The sequence below is a fragment of the Macrotis lagotis genome, chromosome 5, assembly GCF_037893015.1.
Source record: "Macrotis lagotis isolate mMagLag1 chromosome 5, bilby.v1.9.chrom.fasta, whole genome shotgun sequence".
In the NCBI taxonomy this organism is placed as follows: domain Eukaryota; kingdom Metazoa; phylum Chordata; class Mammalia; order Peramelemorphia; family Peramelidae; genus Macrotis; species Macrotis lagotis.
Genome location: NC_133662.1, coordinates 245,858,790 through 245,884,518, shown reverse-complemented (window position 1 = coordinate 245,884,518; position 25,729 = coordinate 245,858,790). Strand labels below are relative to the sequence as shown.

The 25,729-nt window shown below is 40.8% G+C and overlaps 1 long non-coding RNA gene across 4 annotated transcripts in view; it reads left to right on the top strand.

Moving 5' to 3' along the window:
* The window catches only part of LOC141488852 (uncharacterized), a 49,562-nt gene that overhangs the window by 20,102 nt on the left and 3,731 nt on the right, over window positions 1-25,729 (top strand). For 2 of the 4 annotated variants that reach the window (XR_012468823.1, XR_012468826.1), the window contains exon 1: window positions 15,819-15,875. The exons of the other annotated variants lie outside the window; for them this stretch is intronic. This is a non-coding gene — a long non-coding RNA (uncharacterized LOC141488852). Of the gene's footprint in view, window positions 1-15,818; window positions 15,876-25,729 lie in introns of those variants that run through there. 4 annotated transcript variants of the gene reach the window in all.

Sequence of the window (25,729 nt, the reverse complement as noted above, 5' to 3'; positions counted from 1 at the left end):
AAATGGAGGGTAAATGGGGATTATTAAAAAAAAAGTCATGATCATTTCTGTGGTACAATAATCAAAGACAATACTAAAAGACTTGTGCCAGAAAATACTATCCATATACAGAGAAGGAACCATGACATCTATTAAATTTATTTATTTATTTTGAATTTTACAATTTTTCTCCTAATCTCCTAATCTCATTTCCCTCCCCCCCACCCCATCCCCCATAGAAGGCAGGCTGTCAGTCTTTACATTTTTCCATAGTGTACATTGATCTCAGTTGAATGTAATGAGAGAGAAATCATATCCTTAGGGGGAAAAAATAAAGTATAAGAGATAGCAAAGTTATATCATAAGATAATTTTTTTTTAAATTGAAGGTAATAGTCCTTGGTTTTTGTTCAAACCCCACAGTTCTTTCTCTGGATACAGATGGTATTCTCCATCACAGATACCCCAACATTGTCCCTGATTGTTGCCCTGATGGAATGAGCGAGTCCATCAAGGTTGACCATCGCCCCCATCTTGCTATTAGAGTGGACAGTGTTCTTCTGGTTCTTCTCCTCTCGTGTAGCATCAGGAACTGTGGAATTGAAATGCAGACCAAAGTTTACTATCTTTAGTTTTTTAAAACATGTTGTCTTGTGAATTAGATCACTTTTTTTCCTTTCTAGTGATTCTTCTTTCACAACAAGATTAATGTAGGTCTGTGTTTAGTATTGGTTGTAGATGTGGAGCCTATATTACGTTGCTTTTCATTGGGGGTGGGGAAGGAAGGGAGGGAGGAAGAAAAATGTGAAAAAAATTAGTTGTTGCAAACTGTAGTTGGAAAAATAAAGAAATGAAAATCAGCAAAAAAAAAAAATAAGTAAAGTGTCCGCCTGTCTTTCTGGAGTGTACATTCTAGTGCTAACTGAAAATTATCTTTGGGACAATCCTTCTAATTTCCCTTGCCTTTGGAAGGAAGAAAACCAGGGCAGAGTAACTGTAAGACAGTCTGTCCTTATAAGCCTGGGTTCCCTTCTCCTTCCTCTTTTGCCTTCCTATTGTGTCCTGGGAAAGGTGGCCCATTTGGAAACCCATGGAAAAAAAAGTCTTATTCTCCTGTTCTTTTGGCTTCTCATCCTGAGCTAACTGGGGCAGAGGGTTTGGGAAGTGAAAAGAAAACTCAGGGATTCCCCTGAGTTGACCTCCTGGGCCTCTGAATTTCCTCTCTTCTTCGCTCGCCAACCCTGTGGCCAGGAGACTGGAATCTACCCTCCTGCCAAGGAGTTTTCCTTTCATTGATGATGCCCAGAAAGACTCAGCTGTGAGTGTGGAAAAAATCAGAAGCACCTAACTCTGGAAAACTCTCCCAGATTCTGAAGCCCTTGCAAAGACCTTAGGAAAAAACAAAACAAAACAAAACAAGGCCCTCGGGGGGACAGTTTCCTCTCAGGGAGTCGCAGGTCTCTACAGAATGTGAGTTGGCTCTGTCCATCTTGAGAAAGCCAACCCTCACAAAGCAGTGACTGATGAGGGAATTCTTCATTTGCTTGATTCTGGTCTCTCTAGCTTGGCTGCTGTCATTTTCTTTCTGAATATGTCAGGGGGGGACACAAGGGGAGGTTGACATTTATAATATCCATTCAAGAGTCACCCCAAACCTAGAGCAAAAGTCACAGAGGCTTAGCTCTACTCACAGGCTGCAGGAAGGTGACAGAGAGGGTAGGCCCCAGCTCAGGGGAGCTTCTTGACACCAGGCAGAGGGAGGAAATAAGCTGTTACTTTCATCTTGGTGTGGTTTGAACGGCTATACACTTCTAGAAGGGGGTGGGGTGAGAGGGGGTAGAAAATGACCTCCGGGGGGAACTGGTTTGGTGCAAAGGGCTGGAAGCCATTTCTGGCATGGCAGGTGACCCAGGGGAGAAAAGTTAGGGTGGCACAGGATCTAGACCACCAGTCCTGGAGTCAGGAGGATCTGAGTTCAAATTTGATATCAGATACTTACTAGGTCTGTGACCTTGGGCAAGTCACTTTACTCCAATGTACAAGAAAGAAAAAAGGAAAGAAAGAAAGAAAGAAAGAAAGAAAGAAAGAAAGAAAGAAAGAAAGAAAGAGAGAAAGAAAGAAAGAGAAGGAGGGAGGAAGGAAGGAAGGGAGGGAGAGGGGAAAGAAAGGAAGAAAGAAAGAAAGAAAGAAAGAAAGAAAGAAAGAAAGAAAGAAAGAAAGAAAGAAAGAAAGAAAGAAGAGGACGGGAAGACTTTGCTATTTATTGCTGTGTGACTTTGGGAAAGTCACTGAACATCCCTGGATCTCAGTTTCCTCAACTGTACAAGGAGAAGGTTAGACTGGATGAATCTTTTTCTGGTTTAGAGCCAGGATTTCATTATCTCTCTGAGCCCTTCCAATTCCAAATCTCTGGTTCTATGGATGAGTTAAAAGAAAGTTTCTGAGATTCTGATGAAGACCATAGCCCAGATGAGAGAAGAGACTGGTCCAAGTCAGAAAGTGGCAAAGTCAGAATTTGAACTGAGATCCCCAATATCATGCTACACTCTCAAAAGGCCATGGAGACAAAAGGGCCAGAGAAACGGTTGGCCAAAAGGATTACAGGATTGTAGATTTAAGAACAAAAGGGATATAGTCAAAGTCCCTTATTTGGATCTCAGAAGATTGTGAGTCATATCAGGAGTAGAATTTAAAATCAGTTTTTTTGACTTTATAGCCAATCCTCTAATACTTTTGAACTTCCTAAACAGCTCCCAAATTAGGAGAAGCATAAACTGATATGGTGGTCCAATGATTAGGGTACAATGAGGAAGGCCTTCCTACATTACTCTGAACAGACTGAAGATTGGAAGAGGAGAAGGCAGAGAGCTCAGTCAGAATTAGCTTCTGGGGGTGGCTAGGTGGGGCAGTGGATAAAGCACCAGCCCTGTAATCAGGAGTACCTGAGTTCAAATCCGACCTCAGACACTTAATAATTACCTAGCTGTGTGGCCTTGGGCAAGCCACTTAACCCCATTTGCCTTGTAAAAAAAAAAAACTAAAAGAAAAAAATTAGCTTCTGAATTGGAAAAGGGAAGGCTGCTTGGTCCTTTAGGGATTGGGGCAGCAGCTTGACCATCTTACAGCACCATCCATGGTCCCTGTGGCTCTTAGTCAAGATGCTAGCTCAAAGTCCTTCTGGGAACTGAGGGGAAACTGCTTGATGCTTTCAACTTTAAATAGAATACAGAACCTGTTTCAAGTCAAGTTTGGTCTCGATGTGACCATGTTCTCTGTTCTCACTTGCCTCCTTCCTCCCAGTAAATTGGTTTCTATTGTCTGCAGACCTTCAAAAGCAAAATGGAGGTCAGTGATAGCCTGGGGACTCTCTCAGCTGTGATGTTCATCAGTTCCAGAATGACTCATTGTGGAAGATTTCAATCCTAAATGATTTTCTGGGAACCTAACCTGAGTTCCTACAGGACTGAGCATAAATGTGATGGGAGAGATGTGTTTTGGACAGCAGGTTTGGAGAAAAGATGAGGTAGACCCTCCTAATAACCACACCAAAGGCTCTGAGTTTCACATATGTAATCTAACTGGACACCTGAGAGGTAAAGTGCTATTATTATTCTCATTTTACTGTTGAGGAAATTAAGGCAGACAGAGGTTAAGCAATGAGTCTAAGATCACATAGTGAGGGGCTGAGGTAGGATTTGAACTCAGATCTTCTTGACTATTCTCTGTGCCATGCCATCTATTGGGGCAATTACACCTTTTTTAATTAAAAATTTTATTAAACAAAAAAAAATTTCCCCTCATTTGCACCTTCTCCTCCTCTACCCCCATGGGTGGAAGCAAAACCTAAACCCTTGTAAGAAATATATACAAAGTTAAGTAAAGCCAATTTCTCATTGGTAATGTTTAGAAAATTGTCTAAATCTGCACCCTGAGTACAGAGGTGGGTGGCATCATCATGGGTTCTCTAGTTTTTCAAAGTTGTCTTTACGTTGTTATATAAATTGTTCTCCTGATTTTATTCACTTTATTCTGCATCAGTTCAAACAAGTCTTCCCAAGTTTCTCTGAAACCATCCCACTTTGTTATAGTCCAATATTTGCTCGGCCATTCCCCATTTGATGAGCATTCTCTTAGTTTCCAGTTAACGGCCCATTTTTCATGAGCTGTTGGGTATGGCAGGGAAGCATGGTTGACCTTGGGCCTTAGTGGAAAGGCAACCTTCAAGTGTTCTGAGGGAGATCCATGCCCTCCAAAATATCTAGTCATTGATAATCTGGAAAGAACACTGACTTTGAAGTCAGAGGATCTGGATTCAAATTCCACAACTTTTGTTTTCTACCTGGGTGGCTTTGGGGAAATGATTAATCTTTCTGGTCCTCAGATGACTTCTGAGGTTCCTTGCACCTCTAGAACCTGAGAATCCAATTCATTACATAGATGAAGTATTGAACCTAAAGTTAGGAGCAACTGGGCTTGAGTTCTCTTTAATAGATAGAAAAACTGGTGAAAATCAATTCCTGTCTCAGGGTCAGGGCTGGGTGGCACAATGGAATAAACCTTAAATTTGAAGATAGAGGGTCTAAGTTTAACGTCTGACTTCTTTCCCCTAAACTGTCTAATTTCCTCTATTCTAAAATAAAATGGTGGAGAGAGATGACCTTCATTGCTTTACATCTTTGTTCCCATGATCCTCAATTTCCCATATGGGAAAGGGGTATAATAAAACCTACAGCTAGGTGATGCAGTGGATAGAGTACTGGCCAGAAGGTCAAGAGTTCAAATCCTACCTCAGACAATGGACTTTTACTAGCTAGTTGTGTGACATTGGACAAGTCACTTCACCCTGATTGTCTTGCATCCAAGGCCATCTCCAGTCATCTTGGTTCATATCTGGCCACTGAGCCTAGATGATTCTGGAGGAGAAAGTGAGGCTGGTGACTTAGCACAGCACCCCTTCACTCAAGTCCAATTTATGTGCTTGTCATAGCATCACCTCTCCTGATGTCATGGTCTTTTTTGATAGGGAAGACAAACATCATAATACAGCCTGCCTCATTGGGGTGGTGAGATCAGTGTGATTTTATCAGTGGAATTGCAGTGACTAGTAGCAATAACACAACAAGCTTTGCCCAACTAGTTTCCATATCTTAATAATAAGAATGTCATATAATTATGGAGCATTCTATGATTTTCTTTCTACATTTCTTCCTCAGAATGACCCTATAAGAAGATTGTATAAATATTCTTAACATAGCCCTGCAGAGGAGGAAGCTATGGCTCAAAGGTGTTGAGTGACTGGTCCAAGGTCACACAGCTTGAAAGTGGTAGACCTTGGATGCCAAAGATACAACCCTAGTCTTGTAATTTCATATTCAGATCTTTCAACATGCCTTGAGCATGGATGAATTCTTCATCTCCTTTCAAGAGAGGAACTTTTTGATTTGTATGTGTGTATTGGAGGTGGGAGCACCAGAATACAGAGGACATGGAGGAAAGAGGGTAGGACTGGGGGGAGGCACTGACAGATTAACTTTGCCTCCTTCCCAGAGGGCCTCTGGCTGGTCTTCCCCATGGTGGTGTTCCTAAGGTGGGCCCAGAGTGAAGGTTCTTGGATTTTAATAGTGTTCTAAAATTGTCAAAGATGTCAACTCTTTGTCTCTGGCACACTGGTCTTTTGGGTCAATCTGGAAAATCAAGACAAATAGAGGATAAAGTTCTGTGCTCCCCTGTTATGTTAGACATGAGGGTGATGATGATATTGGAAGAAGGAGCAAAAAAGAGGAGGAGAAAAGAAGGAGGAGGAAGAAAAAAATAAAAGAGGAGAAATTGAGAAGAAAGATATCAACATCATCATTATAGCTATTGGGCAGCAAGGTGGTACCATATTATATTGAGTACTGGACTTGGAGTCAGGGAGATTTGTCTTCATGAGTTCAAATCTAGCCCCAGACATTTACCTTCTGTAATCCTAGGCAAGTCGCCCCACCCTGTTTGCCTCAGTTTCCTCATCTGTAAAAGGAGCTGGAGCAGAAAATGGCAAACCACTCCAGTATCTATGCCAAGAAAACTTCAAAATGGGCTATGGTGGGTTTGACATGACTGAATAATAACACCACCATAAGCTAGCACTTTCCAAAAGTCTTAGTAGTGTTTTTAGCTTTTAAAGCTTAAGTGTTTGAATCTTTAGACTGCAGGTCTGAAATTCATCTATAACATAGTCTTTGAGAGTTGACTGGAGAACCAAGAAATTAAATGACCTGCTCATTCTCCACCATCTGTAGCTGACTCTCTAGCCCACACTTAGTGGCTCATCTATGTGCAGTCCCCAATTCCAACTGGCCTTGTGATTTTGGTTCACAGATTTGTTTCTAGTTCACTATTTTTGGATGTGTGATTTTATTGGTAGAGTTTAGGGGATTCCCAGGGTTTCAAAATACACTCCACTACTCTTATTTGATCCTTATGATGACCTCATTTTATAGATGAACAAAACGAAGCTGAGAAAAGTTAGGAGACTTGCACAGTCACCAGTTAGTGAGTTTTTGAGGCAGGATAAGATTTCAGGTTTTCCTGTCTCTAGGTCTGACACCCTAACCAGTACACCAACCTGCCTCTCAAAAAGAAGGAGAACAGAAAAAGAAAAGAGGAAGGAGGAGGAAGAGGGGAGAGACAAGGAAGAGGAAAGGAAGAGGAAGAATTAGGAGGAAAAAAGACAAGTAAAATGTGGGCAAAGAAATGAGGGAAAAAAAGGAGAAAGGAGGAGGAGGAGGAGGAGAAGGGACAGGAGGAGGAACAGGGAAAATAGAAGGTGGGCTAGGGAGGAGAAAGAAGATGGGGGAAAGAGAAAGAGAAAGAAGAAATTCCATCTGTAGCTGACTCTCTAGCCCACACTTAGTGGCTCATCTATGTGTAGTCCCCAATTTCAACTGGCCTTGTGATTTTTGTCCACAGATTTGTTTCTAGTTCACTATTTTTGGATGTGTGATTTTATTGGTAGAGTTTAGGGGATTCCCAGGGTTTCAAAATACACTCTACTACTGCAGGTCTGAAATTCATCTATAACATTGTCTCTGAGAGTTGACTGGAGAGCAAAGAAATTATACAACCCTCTCATTCTCTACTCAGTAGAAGCAACAAATCTTCCTGTGCTGCCCTCTGCTTCCGCTTTTCCTATGTATTTCTCAGTCCCATGTCATCTTGATTTGACCACTCAAAATTGCCAATGATTTCCAAATGGCTAAGTTCAATGGTTTGTTTCCTTCCTGACCTCTTTGACAGTCCTCCTTGACCTCCAAGTATGACCACTTCCAACCTCCTTTGACATTATTGATCACTTCTCCTTCTGGGATTTTTGTGACCTTGCTCTCTTCTCACTTTTCTTTTCTGGTTACCTCCAACAGGATGCCCCATGGGCATCTCAAGCTTGATTAAACCAAAACAGGACTCTCCCAACTCACTCCTTTTTCTAACTTCCCTGTTTATGTTTATCTCCTACTTATTATATTAGTTTGTTTGTCTTTCCTTTTTGAGGAAGACCACAGCATCAGGGAGATGATGCCATGACAAGCACATGAATTGGATTTGAGTGGAGGTGGGGGGGAGGCCAGTGCTAAGTCACCAGTCTTTCTCCTCCGGAGTCAATTGGGTTCAGTGGCCAAATAGGAATCAAGATGACTGGAGATGATCCTGGATGAGAGGAGATCACGGTTAAATGACTTATTCAAGGTCACACAGCTAGTAAGAGTCAAGTGTCTGAGGCTGAATTTGAACTCCTATCTTCCTGACTCCAAGGCCCATGTTCTATCCACTGGGCCACCTAGCTACCCTTTACTTATATTTACAGAGATAGAAGCAGCCAGATAGGAACTGGTGGGCAAGCAGGTTGGTAAACAGATGGACAGAAATCCTTTAGATAGGGTCTACTCTGTATTAGGTACTGTGTTAATCACTTTATAAATATTCTCATTTGATCTTCACAACAACCTTGGGAGGTGGACGTTGTTATCCCTATTTTACAGATGAGGAAAATTGAAAGATAGAACAGAGACTGTCTTCTCAAAACCTACACAGTCACAGTCTAACTCAAACTCCCATCACTTCTCACCTGGATTATTCTAACAGCTTCCTGACTCCTTTGTCCATTCTATCTTTTCCAATTTGTCCTGCCCACTGCTGACAAATGGGTATTCCTTAAGGAATATCATGGAATATCAAGGAATGACAGATTTGATCACGTTGTTCCTTAGTTTACAAAGCTTTAGTGACTATTTTTTTTGAAATATTTTATTTATTTTGAATTTTACAATTTTTCCCCTCATCTTGCCTCCCCCCCCCCACAGGAGGCAGTCTTTCAGTCTTTACATTGTTTCCATAGTGTACATTGATCTAAGTTAAATGTGATGAGAGAGAAATAACATCCTTAAGGAAGAAATATCAAGTATAAAATATAGCAGAATTACATAATAACTTTTTTTAAATTAAAGGTAATATCGTCTTTGGTCATTGTTCAAACTTCAAAATTCTTTCTCAGGATAGAGATGACATTGTCTGATGCAGATATCCCAAAATTGTGCCTGATTGTTGCCCTGTTGGCATGAACAAGTCCATCAAGGTTGGTCATCACTCCCATGTTGCTGTTAGGGTGTACAGTTCTTCTGGTTCTGCTCATCTCACTCAGCATCAGTTCATGCAAATCCTTCCAGGCTTCCCTGAATTCCCATTAGCAACTCTTTATTGAGGATGAAATACAAACTCTGCAGTTTGATTTTTAAAATTCTTCAAAACCTCGTCCCAATCTTTCTTTCCAGGGTAAGGATACTTTCCTTCTCACTTCGTACACTCCATGTCTAGCGTTGACTGGCCCGACGTGCTGCTCCTTGTATAAAACATTTGATCTTCCATCTCCTACCTCCATCCTTTGGCTCAAGGTATCCCCATGTTCCGAATGCTCTCCCTTCTCATCCCTTTCTTGAGGAATCCTTGTCTTCTGTTGAGGTTCAGCTCAGGTCACACTTTCTCTTGGAGATCAGTTCTGGATTCTTTTCCTCCTCTCCCCAAGCTAATTGCTATTATCAAATGAGCCAATCTTTGTATAGCACTTTGTACGGTGTCCAGCAGACACCATATAAATATTTATTCCTTCCCCTACTTACTATCCACTTTGCTTAAATTTGGAATTTAATTCCATATAAATGCTGTTTCCTCCCAATAGAATGCAAATTCCTTGAAGTCAAAGATAATTTTGTTTTTAAATTTGTAACCCAAATGTTGGCCTACTGTAAGGATTTTTTTAGATGAGAGAAATGAATGAAACACATTCAGGTCTCCTTGCTTCATACCTAGATTAAATCATCCACCTCCTTTTCTTAATCCATCCAACCTACCCGTTCTAGGTTAATTTTTCTTACCATTGCATCATTTCCCTGCTCTAGAGCATTTGATAAGCTTAGCCTGGAGAAGATATGAGAAAATGCAGATCCCTCTCCCCTTTTTTGCAGAGGTGGGTGCCTATGGGTGTTTAATACTGCATAACTGTGAGATTTCATTAACTATGTCTGATTTCTTTTTTTGATCTTTGTTACAAGGGATGACTCCATGGGTAGGAAGGGATATATTTGAAAATAAAGATTATGAAAATAAAATATATGAACTCTTTTTAAAAACAAAAAAGCCTCTGCCAGTTCCCCTCCAGTGTTCATTGTTAAGTCATTTAAAGTCATGTCTGACTCTTCATGACCCCTTTTAAGGTTTTCTTGGCAAGGATATTAAAATGGTTTTCCATTGACTTCTCCAGCTCTCATTTTACAGATGAGAAAACTGAGGTGAACAGAAGTAAGTGACTTGCCTAGGATCACACAGCTAGTAAGTGTTTGAGGTCAGATTTGAACTAAGGAAGATAAGTTTTTCTGACTCTGGGTCCAGTGTACTATCTACTTCACCATCCAGCTGCCCCTATTTCCTATTTTCTATAGTATCAAGCCTAAACTCCACTACAGGGACCTCTAAGACCTTCAAATATAACCCCATTCTACCTGAATAACACTGTTCCTTGTCATTTCCCAACACACTCTCCATGTAGCCAAACCAGAATACTACATGCCCATATCATTCCCTACCAAACTATATTTGTTTCCGACTCCACTGGATCCCAGGTCTTGAGTTCAAATCCTGACTTTGCTACTTAGTAGCTGTGTGACCTTAGCCAAGTCACAGCCCCTCTCTGAATATCAGTCTTCTCTGTAACATGACTGAGGTTGAAGGAAATGATCTGCAGTCTATTTCCAGCTCTAAGACTCTATGACACTTTGATATTTGGACTACAAAGCTTCTTGAGGGTAGGTATTGCTTTAGGTATAGCCCCAGTACCTGGTGCAAACTAGGATCATTGGATCATAGATTTAGCACTAGAAGGGCCTTTAGAACTAGTCCATCCCCCTCATCTTTTTTTCACAGTTCATCTTTTATTTTTTAAGGAAAAAAATCTGGACGCTGTAGAGCTAAACTGATGTGTACAAAACATTCCATTCTTTCATTTCAATGATCAAACAGAAAAGTAATTATGATCTCAGCCTCTCAAGAACCTCATGACTTCCCTCCAAACCAAACACAAAATAGCTCACAAAAGCTTATCCAACTTATACACTACATATGGATCTCAACATATTGTTTTTAGCTAACAGAGAAATGGATTAAAATGCTGCACGTTTTAAAATCACAAATAGATGCTTAAGTTGTATAGAAACTGAAAGCATACTCCAGAAACTACCCACATGGCTCATGGGTGGTACATGCAGAGCAGAAGGGGGCTATGGATGAATTTGCGTAATAGAAACTTATTCCCATGCAGTCCATCTCTTGAGAAAGCCTGACTTTGACTAGGTCCTGGTCCAGGCTAATGCTGATGGTTGACCTGTCTAGGAGATCCTTCCATTGGACCAACCATTTTGATCTGAGCCTCCCACGGCTGGTGAATGTCCTTGACCAAATGAGGTATTTATACAATCATTGGCAGTGGTCCTGGCACATGATAGGCACTTACGAAATGCTTCTTTCTCATTTTGGATCTTCAGCTTCCAATTATTCAGCCAATTAAGTCACCTGGAATGGTGAGAATCCTTCAACGCACGTCTCATGTAGTCGTCCAGACTCCTCTCAGAGATGTCTCATGAGAGCAGACCTCCCACTGCAGTTCAATACACTGATGAATAGATCTAATTGTGATCAGGTTTTTCCTTCCATTGAAAGTAAGGTTGCCTCTCTGTCCAGTTTCCACTCATGACTCTTAATTCTGCTCTCTGGGGCAAAAGCAAACAAGTCTACTGACTACTACCTCTTCTATATGCCAATCTTTCATGTCTTTGAATATAGATTTCATGTTCTTGCTGAGTCTTTTCTTCTCCAGAACAAACACCTCCAGTTCCTTCACCCTTTCCTCACGTGTCATTAATTTAAGGCACTTCACTTTTCTGGTTGCCCTTCTTAAAATCCCCTTCAGGTTATTGATATCCTTCTTAAACAGGGTGCCTAGAACCCCAGATGGGTTGGATTTGAGCAGAATACAGAAGAACTATCTTCTTCTTCTTCCCAGGAGTCCCTCTCTTAGTCCTGCTCAAATTCACATTAGCATTTTTGGCTGATATATCACAGAGTTTATTCGTATTGAACTGAAATCCCAGGTCCTTTCCAAACTGCCAACTAACCACATTTCCCTTGTGATCATGAAAATGACTTTTTGAACTCAAATGTAAGACTTTACATTTACCTTTCTTAAGTTTCACCTCATTCGACCAATGTTCTAACCTGATGAGAGCCAATGTGTTAGCTCATTCTCCCCAGCTTTGTGCTATCTGCAAATTTAGTAAGAAAACCCTTCTAGGAATTTATCCAGCTCTTGATTACATACGATAATACATTGCTTCCTTGGCTTGAAGCCACTTTAAAATGATAGAAGCTTTGACATGAAGGGGGGACACTTGACAGTTGCCATGATGTCAATTGGAAAGGAATTGGTTTTGAAAACAATTAAAATTTCACTTTGGCATATTTCTAAAGAATGCTCTTGGCACAGCAGAGAGGGTGTTTTGCTTCTATTTTGCACATCCTACATATCCTGCCTTTAATAGTATCTAGGGATACTCTCCTGGCCCCCTTGAACTGCTTGTGTCAGGTAATACAATCTGATTAGAAAAGGATCATTGCTTAAATAAAGATCCCAGGGCAGCTAGGTGGTGCAGTGGACAGAGCATCGACCCTTGAATCAAGAGGACCTGAGTTCAAATCCCTCCTCAGACACTTAATTACCTAGCTGTGTGAACTTGGGCAAATGTCCTACAAAAACAACAAACAAAAAAGGTTCCATGTATACCAAAACATTTGTAGCAGTATTTGATTGTGGTAGCAAAGAACTGGAAACAAAATGGATGCCCATGACTTGGAGCGTAGCTGTAGATTGTGGTGAGTGAATGGACCATACTATAAGAAGCTAAGACCATCTAGAAGACTTCAGAGAAGCATGGGAAGACGTATATGAACTGATGCAAAGCAAAGTGAGAAAAAGGAAAACAATATGAACAATGGCTACAATAATGTAAATGGGAAAGAAACCCCCCCACAAAAATCGATACTATATAATGACTAAGTTTGGTCCTAGAGAAAAAAATGAAAAAAAAAACCACCCTCTTCATCACCTTTTGTAGGTGTAGCAGGACTATGAGTGTAGAGTGAAGAACATTTCAAAGACTAAGAAAGTCTGATGAGATGTTGGCTGGTTTTGCTAAATTGCTTCTCTCAGTCTTACTTTGTTACAAAGGATAACTTGTTGGGTTGTTTCCCTGTTACTGTATTTGTGCCTCTAGTGTCTAATTCAGTACTGGATACATGGTAAGAGCTTACAAATGTTTACTGATTGAAGAGGAAGAGGATGATATAACTCCAAATGGAGATCATGTAGGAACAAAAGCTAGCAATAATTTTCATTAAAGGATATATCCTTACAAAAAATGGAAAAGGTCATTTCTCAAGGCCATGTGGAATGGGCATCCCCACTCTCTGGGCAACTCTCATCATGGTAGATTTATTTTCTTGTCAGTAGATCAAAGTTTCTCTTGGACATTAGGCATTCCCATGCTCCCCTTTCGCTGGCCTAAGGAAGGAGGGGATTGGATCCATTTCTGACAAAGACAAAGGTTCAGTCAAGTGAATGATTTGGGCAAGATGTCCTTCTGAAAAGCCAAGAAACTGTATTTCTTTTTCTGGGCTTCTGTTTGGCTGCTGTTGATGAAGGGGGTTTCCCACCCCCACTTCCCTGGGTTATGAAGCCACCACAGATTTGATTCTAGAAATGACTTCAGACTGTTAGCAGGATGGGAACCACTTGGGTACTTTGATTTTTCATTTTCCATACAAAAATAGACTCCCCAGAAACACTCCTCATAGCCCAACCCTGGGCAGGAAGGAGGGTTTGGCCAATTTGCCAAGGTCTTTCCTGCCCCTGGCATCAAAGGACTCACCCTTTGTACCCAGTTTAGACTGGGATAGCAACCTCCTCACTAAGGGAAGCATCATTTTGAATACTGGAGGGCATCCTCCCTTGGGAACTAAGAATGAAGACAGCTTTCAGTGATAGGGAGAAAAGACCCAGGGTGTCAGAGATGAAACATGGGAGGACAGGTTGCCCTTTGAAAACCACAACCCCCAAACTTCCAAAATAGATCAGATTTGTACTCTGAGCTCAAGGGCTTCCTCTTTCTGACCAGGGTGGTACCCATTTGTTTCCTTCACAGAGACACCCAGTTCCCTCCTGTTTAAGACAGCCTTGCCTCTCTCAAAAAGAATTTTCAGAGAGGGCTTCAGTCAACTCATTCACTTTTCTTTTCTTTGGACTGGACTTGTGATTTCATAGGTATAACGAATTTCTGCTGCGGAAATTCCCTTCACTGATGCGGTGACCATTCGAAGAGCAAAGAAGATAGAGACTTAGTTGACTCTGTGTTGACCTAAGTTCAAATCATTTCTCTGACACATTTTTGCCAAGGGATCCTGGATGAATCACTTTAATTCACAACACCTTTGATAACTCTCTAAGGCCATAAATTGAGAAGAAGCTGACATCAGTAGAACTCATTCACACTACAGGGTAAATGATTGATAGGGATTGATATGTTCTATCTATGAGGCATTTTATTCAACTCAATGAGTGTTTTTAAATGCCTACTATGGTGGCAGACACTGGCAAAGCAAAGACAAAACCAAAACAACCACTGCCTTAAAGGAGTTTGTCCTCTGTTGGAGAGAAAGAATGCACATCTAAATCAAATACAAAACATACAAGCTTATTTCAAGGGGGAAGGCAGAACAAGGATCCTGTAGGGCCCAATGGAAGGGAAAAATTACTGAAATGGAAAGTCTCAGACTGAGAATTGAATCTCTCACGTGCCAAACAAATAAGAGGAACATATGCCTTCTTTGAGTCTCTGAAATCCCAGCATGGAGGCATTAGGCTCTTCTGTTTGAGTCCAAGACAAGACTTGCTGCTCAGCTGTTTTGAGGACTTGTGAGTGAGAGGTCCTTCACCTTTATCACGTTCTCTCAGACCCTGGAGGGGAGATAATATAGTCAACATTGGAATGAGCCCTAGGTCAAAACTAATCTGCTTAAGATTGGGGGATAGCTCACGCCTCTAGAACACACAGGTTTCAGGGCTCCAGTTACCACTGCCTTGGCAGAACCAGGGGCTTGTCAACTGCTCTCATGCTCCATATTCTGTCACTCCTTGGAAGGAACCACATCCTCTTATTTGCCTAAACTCTCTTCCCAAGATCCCTCATAGCCAAGTATGTGAACCCCATCCCTCTGGTATGTCTCTTCTCTATTTTTCAGGGTGCTCTCTGGAATTCTTGGTCTATTGTTCACAAACCAGCCTTCACCTTTGAACTTGCCCTCCTTCCAGAAATTACTTCTTATTTTGTTTTTTGGTTCTTTATGTACATATTGTTTAAATTGTAATTAATAGAATGTAATGTAGAATGTAAACTCCATGAGAGTAGTGATTTTTTTCTTTCTCTCTTTTTTCTCTTTCTTTTGCTCTCTCTTGCTCTCTCTCTCAGTCTCTATCTTTGTCTCTTTCTGTCTCTGTCTCTGTCTCTCTCTCCCCCTCCCCTCCCCCTCCCTCCCTCTCTCTGTCTGTCTCTCTCCCCGCTCTCCAACCCCCCAACTCTGTCTTCTCTTTTCTCTGTCTCTGTCTCTCTTTTTCTTTGGATACCAAAACCTCATCCAAAAATCATGTCTGGCACATAGTAGGTATTTATATGTTCATGTTGATATACATGGGGTTATCAATGCCACTCTCATCCCATGGTCAGTTTGCTGACCTGGGAGGTTACAACCATTTTGCCCCTATAAGCATCAGCCCTTTTGTGACCAAATAAATTTAAGGAGGATTGTGGATTTGGCACAGTAGACTCCTCAAAAAGTTGTGGAGCCAAACACAACAGGAATAGCCAGGGTGCAGCCGGAGATAACAGTTCCCATCTTCCGTTAGCTGCCTCTCTTCTAAAGCTCCAACAATCGTATGCTCTGAGGCTAGCTATAAATAACCACACAGATGTGCAGCTGAGGGGAAAGACAGAAAAGCTTTCATACCAAATCTTTCTTTTCTTCCTTTATTTCTCTCTTTTCTTATTTGGTTTTCTTATTTTATTTTTTCTTCCTTTCATTCTCTTTTTTCCTTCTTTCCTTCTTTTTTCTTTCTCCAATACTATTCTTATCATTGTGATTATTATTTTGCTTTCATCGAATAATGGATGGGAGACAAGCTGAATTTCTTTTTTTTTAGCCCAGATCTGTGGTTTCATCTTTGTAGAAAACTCTTGCCTCTGGTATTTGTCAGCATGACCATGGGTAAGTCATTAGTTTTTCTGTATTAAGTTTCCTCATCTATAAAATCAGGTTGAACTGAATAACCTCCAAGGCCTTCCAACCCTAGATCACAGGATTAGAAATTTGGAGCTGCAAGGGATCCTAGGAATTATAGAAATCCAAACCCCTCATTTTCAGATGAGAAAAGTGAGGCACACAGTGAAAGGAAAAGATAAAGCATTTATATGGTGCATAACTATGCTCCAGGAACTCTTCTAAGCATTTTACAAGTATAATCTTCTTTGACTCTGGGAGTCGGGGCTATTATCTCTATTTTATAGTTGAGGAAACTGAGGCAAACATATTAAGTGATAGTAGATGTCTGAGGCTGAATTTGAACTCAGGCTTTCTTGACTCCAATCCAACACTCTATACACTGTATCACCTAGCTGTCTCAGAGAGGTTAGGCAACTTGCCCAGTCACACAACTAGTAAGTACCTGAGGCAGGATTTGAACCCACATCTTCCTGACTCCAATCTTATCGACTTCACTATACTGCTTCTATGGTCCTACTGTTTCAGCATAGGAACTTCCCCTGAAGGTCAGTGACTTAGAGTCTTAGAAAGTTGCTTGAGGCACAAGTCTGTGACAGCCCAAGTCTCACAGGTATCAGAATTTGAACCCAGGTCTTTTTTGATTACAAAGTTAGTTCTCTACTCTCTACACCAGGCTGTAGTCAGACTTAAGGCATTTGTAGAGGAAGGAAGTGTGTGTGTGTGTGTGTGTGTGTGTGTGTGTCTGTGTGTGTGTTCAGTGAAACTATACAAGATAAATTTGAAAATCAGTTTGTTATTTCCAAGAAAGGCTCGTGATAATCACAGGGGAGGAAAGGGGGTTGATGATGAAGAACTTGGGCTCATTACCTCAAAAATACTCTGAGCTCTCTGCACAGGCAAATTCTATTTTATTTCCAATACACTGCAATTGTTGTATTGTATTTTTATAACACCTAAATTTCTTCATATATCCTTTCTGCCTTCCCCCTCCAGAGGGAAGCTAGACCTTTTAATAAAGAATAAAAAGGTTAGAGGCAGCTAGGTGGTGCAGTGGATAAAGCACCGGCCTTGGAGTCAGGAGTACCTGGATTCAAATCCGGTCTCAGACACTTAATAATTACCTAGCTGTGTGGCCTTGGGCAAGCCACTTAACCCCACTGCCTTGCAAAAAAAAAAAAAAAGAATAAAAAAGGGGGGGAAATTCAACAAAATTAACCAACACATTGAAAAAAGTATATTATTCCACACTCATAGCTCCCTTTCTTTGAAAAGAAAGGAGGAAGGTACCCTCTCATAGCTGTTCTTGGAGCCATGATCCAAAGGATCCAAAGTATATCATGCTTTTGAAATATCTGTTTTTGACTTGTTTGTTATTCTTTGTATTCATTGTTGTAGTCATTGTATGTATCACTTTCCTGACTTCTATCAGTCCCCTTATGTCCTTCCAGCGTTCTCTCATTTCTTCATATTCATCCTAAGAACCAGGAGCGAATCTTGCCTTACCGTCATATACCACAATTTTCCAGCTTTTCTTCAAAGGGCATCCGTATTGCTTGTACTTCTTCATCTACTATGAAAAATGTTGTTATAAATATTTTGTAATATAGGGGGTCTTTCTTTATTCCTTGTCTTCCTTGAATAAAATATCTAGCCATGGGATCTCTGAGTCAAAGGATGTGGACATTTTTGTCACTTTCTCACCATGATTCCAAATTTCTTTCCAGAAGGATTGGATCAACTCATGAAATATTTTTAAATGTTACTCAAAAGAAGTCTAACCATTTCTGTTTTCTCCATGTACTAGCTAGACCAGCATTTCCTGAGTGGGGCCACACTGTCCTGTGTTCTTATCTTTTCTTTCCTGGTTTAAGGCAACGTGGCCACTCCCCGTATCAGCTGTCTATCCTCTGCGGTCCTGGTGGTGGTGGTGGCTAGTTCCTGGCTGGGCCCAAGGGATTGTACTATAGATTCTGAGGTCCTTGCCAAAGACTCACTTACTCTTAGACCTCCCTCCAAACTTTAGCCCCCTCCAGGCCTCATGATCTCATGACATTTTGTATCATTGTACTCCTTGCAAATATAACTTATATTTGCATTGGATTTTGAAGATTGTGAAGATATGCATAGATATAAATATATTTTTTCAAACTTTATATGTATGCATGTCTGAAAATATGTATGTATATAGATACACGTATGTATGAATTCAGTCTAGAATATTCTGTGGGGTAGATAATATTATACCCATTTTACAGTTAATGAACTTGAGGTCTGAACTTGATTTTCACAATATCTCTTGAATACAATCCTTCTCTTCCACTCTTCCCATTAGGGAAGTTCTCATCATTTCTCCCTTGGGGCACTTTAATAGTCTCCTTTTGGATCTCCCCTTACCAGTTCACCCTCCATACAGTTGCCTAAGTGATTCTCTGACTGTGCCATTCCCTTGCCCAATAAGATCCATTGACTTTCTCTTACCTCTAGTATATACCTCTAGTATATAGTCTAGTATATATATATATATACACACACACACATATATATTTGATACCTCTAGTATCAAATAGAAACATCTCCCTTTGACCTTTAGACTCCTTTATAACCTGGTCCAATACTTTTCCAGACTTGTGATCCATTGCTCCCTTCCTGAACTCCATAATCCTTCCAAATGGACCTTCATGCTGAGCTTCGTACATGACTAAAATGCTCATATTCTTTAGCCTAGAGATGCCCCTCTTATCCTCAAACGCCTTCTTCACCCCTGCCTTTTGGAATCTTTACTCCCTTCAAAGTTGACTTCAACCACAATCTCTTTCAAAATGCCTTTTCGGACCTTCCCTATCACCCCCCTCCAATTGTCCTCACCTCTGAAATATTTTTATATCCACTTTGTTTCTATATATTCTGTTTACTTAGCTAGGACCATTTCCCAGATAGAATGTAAGCTCCTGAGGGGAGGATCATTGTCCTTTTTGGCTTTGTGTTTCCAGGACTTAGCATAGTTTTGAGAACATGGTTTGTTGTTCTTCAGTTGTTTCAATTGTGTCCACTTCTTTGGGGCTTTCTTGGCAAAGATACTGGAGTGGTTTGTCATTTCCTTCTCCAGCTCATTTTACAGATAAGGAAGCTGAAGCAAAGAGGGTGAAGTGACTTACCCTTAGCTAGTAAGTGTCCATGGCCAGATTTCAACACAGATCTTGAATCCAAGTCTAACACTCTACCCAATCAATTTGTGGACCTGGATCTGCTTGCCATAATTCTTTGAGAAGCAAGAGGGGTGTATCGTGGGACCTGGCTACTCCCTAGGGATTACTGATGGTGCTGCTATTGGCAGGATTGTGGCTCGGAGTTCAAGCAGTAGGAAACATGAGCCCTATCCCTGCCCCTCCCCAGGAGATCCCAATTCTGCTAGGGTAGCGCATTTCCTTAATCTTTCTCCTATCTTGGGCCCTCAGCAGTCTGGTGAAGCCAGTGGACCCCTGCTGAGAATCAGGTTTTTAAATAATCCAATAAGCTCTTCAATTTCACTTGAGGTTAGTGAAAATAAAACTGTGATTTGTCTTCCTAGCCAAGTTTCCAGGTTAAGAACCTTGAACTAAAAAGACAAGACATGAACCTTAGCCCTATAGCCAACCCCCAAAGACAGAAGAATGAGCAGGTGGCATCCTAGTGGTGAAAGGAGTGCTTCAGTTAGCATCAAAAGACTTGGGTTTGAATCTTAGTTCTGCCCCTACTTCCTATGTGACCCTGACAAGTCATTTCCCTTCCCTATCCATCAAATGAAGAATCTCTCTTTTTTTTTCTTTTTGTAAGGCAATGGGGTTAAATGGCTTGCCCAAGGCCACACAGCTAGGCAATTATTAAGTGTCTGAGACCAGATTTGAAGCCAGGTACTCCTGACTCCAGGGCCGGTGCTCTATCCATTGTGCCACCTAGCCGCCCCTCTCTTTTTTCCTAAGACAATGGGGTTTAAATGACTTGTCTAAGGTCACACAGTTAATTACTGAGTGAGTTGTGACTGGAATTCAGATCTTCTGACCCTCCTATACTTTGGAAGGAAGAAATCTCTGAAATCCAGTAGTCTTTCCACTATCCCTTATGCTTGTCTCCTGTATCTAAGATAGTAAATGCTGGGATGACATGGATTTTGGGGGGAGTTGCTGAATTTTTATGATGCAGAGAAGAAAAAGGTCAGCAGAGATATCTTGTCTAATACCAATAAGCTTGTCACTTACCCAAATCTTCCATCTCTTTCATATCCAGGAGACAGATCTCAGAAAAACTCTTTTTAGGATTATTTCCTAGCCCAAAGGGCTATGAAACTGTGTATGCCCTTTGACCGGACAATACCACGACTAGGCGTACCTAGGAGATCAAAGACATCAAAGAAAAGAGACCCAAAGGTTCAAAAATATTTTGGGTAGCTCTTCTAGTAGAGACAAAGATGGAGCACTGGCCTTGGAGTCAGGAGGATGGAAGTTTGAATCATCCAGCATCAGATGCTTGCCACTTACTAACTGTGTGACCTTGGGCAAGTCACCCAACCCGTACTGCCTTGCATTCAGGCCTATCCCTAATCATCCTGATTTATATTTGGCCATTGAATCCAGATGGCTCCGGAGGAGAAAGTGAGGCCAGTGACATAGCATAGCACCCCCTCACTTAAATCCAATCCATGTGCTTGTCATGGCATCACCTCCCCTGATGTCATAGTCTTCTTTGAAAATGAAGGACAAACATCATCAGTGACAAAGAGTTGGAAATCGAGGGAAAGCCCATCAATTGGGGAATGGCTGTTATATGCAATTGGGATGGAATATTCATGCTATAAGAAATGATGAACAGGAAAGTTTCAGAAAAAAGTGGAAAGACTTAGCATGAAATAATGCAAAGTATAATGAGCAGTATCAGGAGATCATTGTATCCAGTAACAGTTATATTATGCAATGATCAGTTGTGATTGACAGTAGTTCTCAGCAATTCAATGATCCAAAGACTACTCAGAAGGACTTCTGATCAAAAATGCTATCTATCTCCAGAGAAAGAACTGCTGGTATCTGAATACACACTGAAACATATTTCTCTCTTTATTATTCTTGTTTTGTTTTGTCTACATTTTCTTTTGCAATGTGCTAATATGGAAATGTTTTGCATGATTATATATGTTTCATGTATATCAATTTGCTCGCCTTCTCAAGGTGGGGAAGGGGAAAGAGAGAAAGAATGTGGAATTCAAAATGAAAAAAATCAATCTTGAAATGTTTTACATTGTAATTGAGATAATTACATAAATGTTAATGTAATTGAGAAAAATAAAATAGAAATAAAGTAAGAAGAGGAAGAAGAGAAAGAAGAAAGAACAAGAAGGAGAAGGAGGAGAAAAAAAAGAAGAGAAGAAGGAAGAAGTCTTCCTGACCCCAGAACCATCTATCAACTGTGCTAGCCAGCTGTCATAATTTTCATTAGCTCTCAGCTATACAAATACATTGGCTTGGCCAAGGGTTTCAGAACCAAAACATTTATTAGAAATTATTACACATATCCTATATCACATAATTTTATGTTAATACTTAAGCTGATTCAATATTAAGCCAAATGTTCCAGTTTAATACATTAAAGTGATTGAGCAGGTCAAACCTTGGCCATGCCTAATACATTCTAGTGTCCTCTTTAGAGAAACTAGACCATAGATGTCTTAATTGGACACACGGAGATCATTAATGATGCACTAGTTACTCAGCATGTGTCAGTGATTGAGCCACTGGGCCAAGTTCTAGTCCGAGTCAGAAGGCAAATGTCCCACCACGCCCAATGGAATCTGGCAACTTTATCTCCCAATGACAAATTCATTTTCAAAAAGACAAGAGGTGTTAGCAGGTTGAATATATTTTTCAGTGGATGCCATCTGGATGCTCGCTCTTTCCTGGGGTGTGGCTTCTGTGGTCAGACCCCAAATGCCACATATGTCGTCCAATGAAGATAGACTTTGGAATGCATTATTAAAAAAAAAAAGACAAAATAGTCTTTCTGAATTTGGCAAATGAGTTCAAGCAGTCGTGATCTGAGGCTTCCTGTTCTATATGTGCTTGCGTGAGTTCTGCCTTGTTCTTGATATTCTGGGAGGGCTACTCTGGAATGCCGAGGAAATGGAGATAATAGAATCATAGTTGCATACCCCAGAAGAGGAGATTTATTCTTTCTGTATGCTCAAAGTGTAGTTTTTCTCTTTATTTCTCTCTCTCTCTCTCTCTCTCTCTCTCTCTCTCTCTCTCTCTCACACACACACACACACACACACAAACACACAGAATCACCCCTTAAGCTTGCACTACAAAAACTGAACCAACCATGCATTTTCAATTAGCTGGGAATCATCTTTCCATTCCTAGAGAAAGGGGAATAATCAGAGATCATAGGATCATAGGTTTCAAGCTGAAAGGGAGTCATCAAGTTCCACACCCTCATTTTACATTTGAGGAAACTGAGGCCCAGAGATGGGGATTTGAATCTGCATCCTTTAATTCCATATTGATCACTTTCTTTCCCCAAGCTCTCTCATTTTGTCTCATAAGTTTAGCTGTTACCTTAGAAAGGATATAGGGTCTTGGGGCTAGAAATACAACCCCTTTATTTCCAGTTGGACCTAGAGGGGAAGTGACTTATCCCAGGCCAACATAGGAACTTTCAGTGCAGATGATGTGATACTCATGTGTCACTTACTAATTAGTCAACCAACATTTATTAAGCACCTATTGAGCACAACTCACTTAGTTTTAGGGATATAAAGTAAAAAATTAGACAAATCTCCTAAGGAATTTATGTTGAAATATTCTGTTAGAGAAGTGCCTGATAAATGAATGAATAAATGAAAAAGCAGACATTAAAAACTTACTAACTGATGAAGATACAAATATTAAAAAAAATAGACTGTCCTGCCTTCATGGCCTGAGGGCTTCAGGTTCTGAGCCTGGAGTCTGGAAGACCGGACTTCAAATGTGGCCTCAAATAAGCTTACTAACTGTATGCCTCTGGACAAGTCACTAAACTTCTCTGCTTCAGTTTTCTAGTCTAAAAATAGCACCAACTTCCCATGGTTATTGTCACAATAAAACGAGTTATTTGTAAAATTCTCTGCGGCATAAAAGCTATTATTATTATTATTATCATTATTATTATAGCTATTATAACTATTATTAAGGAACTTGACAAATGTCCATAAATTCTAAGCTCTCAGGGGACTTAAATTCTAATTCTAAGTGACTTGTCTAGGGTTTTGTAGCAAAGGGAATATTTGAACCTAGGTCCTGCTGAATCCAAAGTCATCCCCTTCCCATTATGCCTGCTTATGATGGGAAAGAAGAAATTATCTAGTATAAGGAAGCTACCTTGTTTTATACAGTTTGAATTGTTCCCCAATCACCCTTTTTCAGAGATTTTTCTTGCCCCAGGGAAATCCTATGTGGGGATGTGGGGAGAGGGGGGGAGGATGTTTTCTTTGAGGGGGAAACCAATCAATAATAAACATATTAATCACCTACTAGGTACACTTCGGAGTAGTGGATTGTAGAATGGGGGTGGGGGAGTGGGGTGAGGAAAGGCCATATATAGACACCTCCTGGGTCTCTACTTGCTTCCTTGAGACTTATCTTCCACACCCAGGAACTTCTGATATCTGCCCCCCCCACATCCTGTGCAATCAACAATTTACAGAAAACCACCTAACCCTTCCAGGAAAATCTGACGCCTGGACCCCATTTGTTTACCCCTCATCTGTCACACCCCCACACGCCTCTTCTTTCATTCATGTGGCTGACTCCAAGTTTCCAGGATCTGACCAGTGTCCTTGTTCTCCACCATATCTCTTCAAACTCAGGATTTAATATTATTAATAATCATAATAATTTTGCATCAATAGCTGTCCTGGGACAGCTGTGCAAGTCCTGCTTTGGCCAAACATCCTAGAACAGAACAAATGCATTTCTTTCCAAGTTCCTTTCACGGCAGATCAGTGGGAATGAGAATGGACCATGTCTGCGCACACACAGATTGAGAGAAGGGAGGGAATCTTGTTCCTTGATTCCTAAAATACTCTGTGGGTGACAGCTTTGTTTCCTCATGATGTGACATTAATAGAAATGTAAAGGCAGTACAATGGGAAAAAGAATTGGACCCACTTAAGTTCTGGATTTGAAAACAGAGGAAATCACTTTGAATACTAGCTTTGCCACTGATATGAGGGACTTGGGACAAACCACTTAACTGTGATCTGCTTTCTTCTCTGTAACATGGAGGGGTTGGATTAGATGGCCCTACCAGCGTGACCCTATGAATTTGAAGTCACTTATTCCCTTTGGGCTTTGGTTTCCTCAATTGCAGAGTGAAAATGTTGGACTTGGCAGACTCTGAGGTCCCTCTTATGTGGAATCTGAGATCTCCTATGAACTTCCTAAGTGACCCCTGGTTTGCTATGTGTGTCTATAACAGCTACAGAGGCTATGTATGTGTATGCATACAGCAGGAACAAAGACAATGCATATGTGTGTCTATAACAGCTACAGAGGCTATGTATGTGTATGTATACAGCAGGAACAAAGACAATGCATATGTGTGTGTCTATAACAGGTACAGAGGCTATGTATGTGTATGTATACAGCAGGAACAAAGGCAATGCCTATGTGTGTCTATAACAGGTACAGAGGCTATGTATGTGTATGTATACAGCAGGAACAAAGACAATGCATATGTGTGTGTCTATAACAGGTACAGAGGCTATGTATGTGTATGTATACAGCAGGAACAAAGGCAATGCCTATGTGTGTCTATAACAGGTACAGAGGCTATGTATGTGTATGTATACAGCAGGAACAAAGACAATGCATATATGTGTCTATAACAGCTACAGAGGCTATGTATGTGTATGCATACAGCAGGAACAAAGACAATGCATATGTGTGTCTATAACAGGTACAGAGGCTATGTATGTGTATGTATACAGCAGGAACAAAGACAATGCATATGTGTGTCTATAACAGCTACAGAGGCTATGTATGTGTATGCATACAGCAGGAACAAAGACAATGCATATGTGTGTCTATAACAGGTACAGAGGCTATGTATGTGTATGCATACAGCAGGAACAAAGACAATGCATATATGTGTCTATAACAGCTACAGAGGCTATGTATGTGTATGCATACAGCAGGAACAAAGACAATGCAAAGTTCACTCCCCTAAACCTCATCAACTGCACTCCCCTTATAACCACACGTTACAAAACATCTGTGTTTCATTCAAATAATGTATCCAGAGGATCCAGGCTAGAACCCAGTCTTGAGATGAGGCCAGATCCATCATGGAAGATGGAAGAAAGAATACAATGTCCTCTGGTCACTTGGAGAACATCACTGGTAAGGAAGAGACAAAGGATAGTAATGACCCCCTCACCTGCCCTGCGAACATCTTGGATTTCTAATATTCTGGAAGCACTCTGCTCTTGATAGTTTTGTGTAGAAGTGCAGCAAGTATCCTCTGCCCCATTTGATGGATGTGGAAACTGAGGCATAGAGAGGTGAGGTGACTTGCCTGGGGTTACTCAGCTGGTAAGGAATCTTTGCTCAAAGTGAAGAGGGAAGAGCTCAGTTTCACTGTCTGGAACATCATTTCTTTCCACTAACTCAGACAGTAGGTGATGGAGGCAATGAGGTTATTTAAAGGATGCCAACAAAGAGGAACCTAGAAGGGAGTGTTGTGCCTAGGGACTGTCACGTCCTGAGGGGCAACAGGAGGGAGAAAAGGAGATCTGGTCTAAATGGGTCTTGGGTTTTTGTGAAAAACAGGAA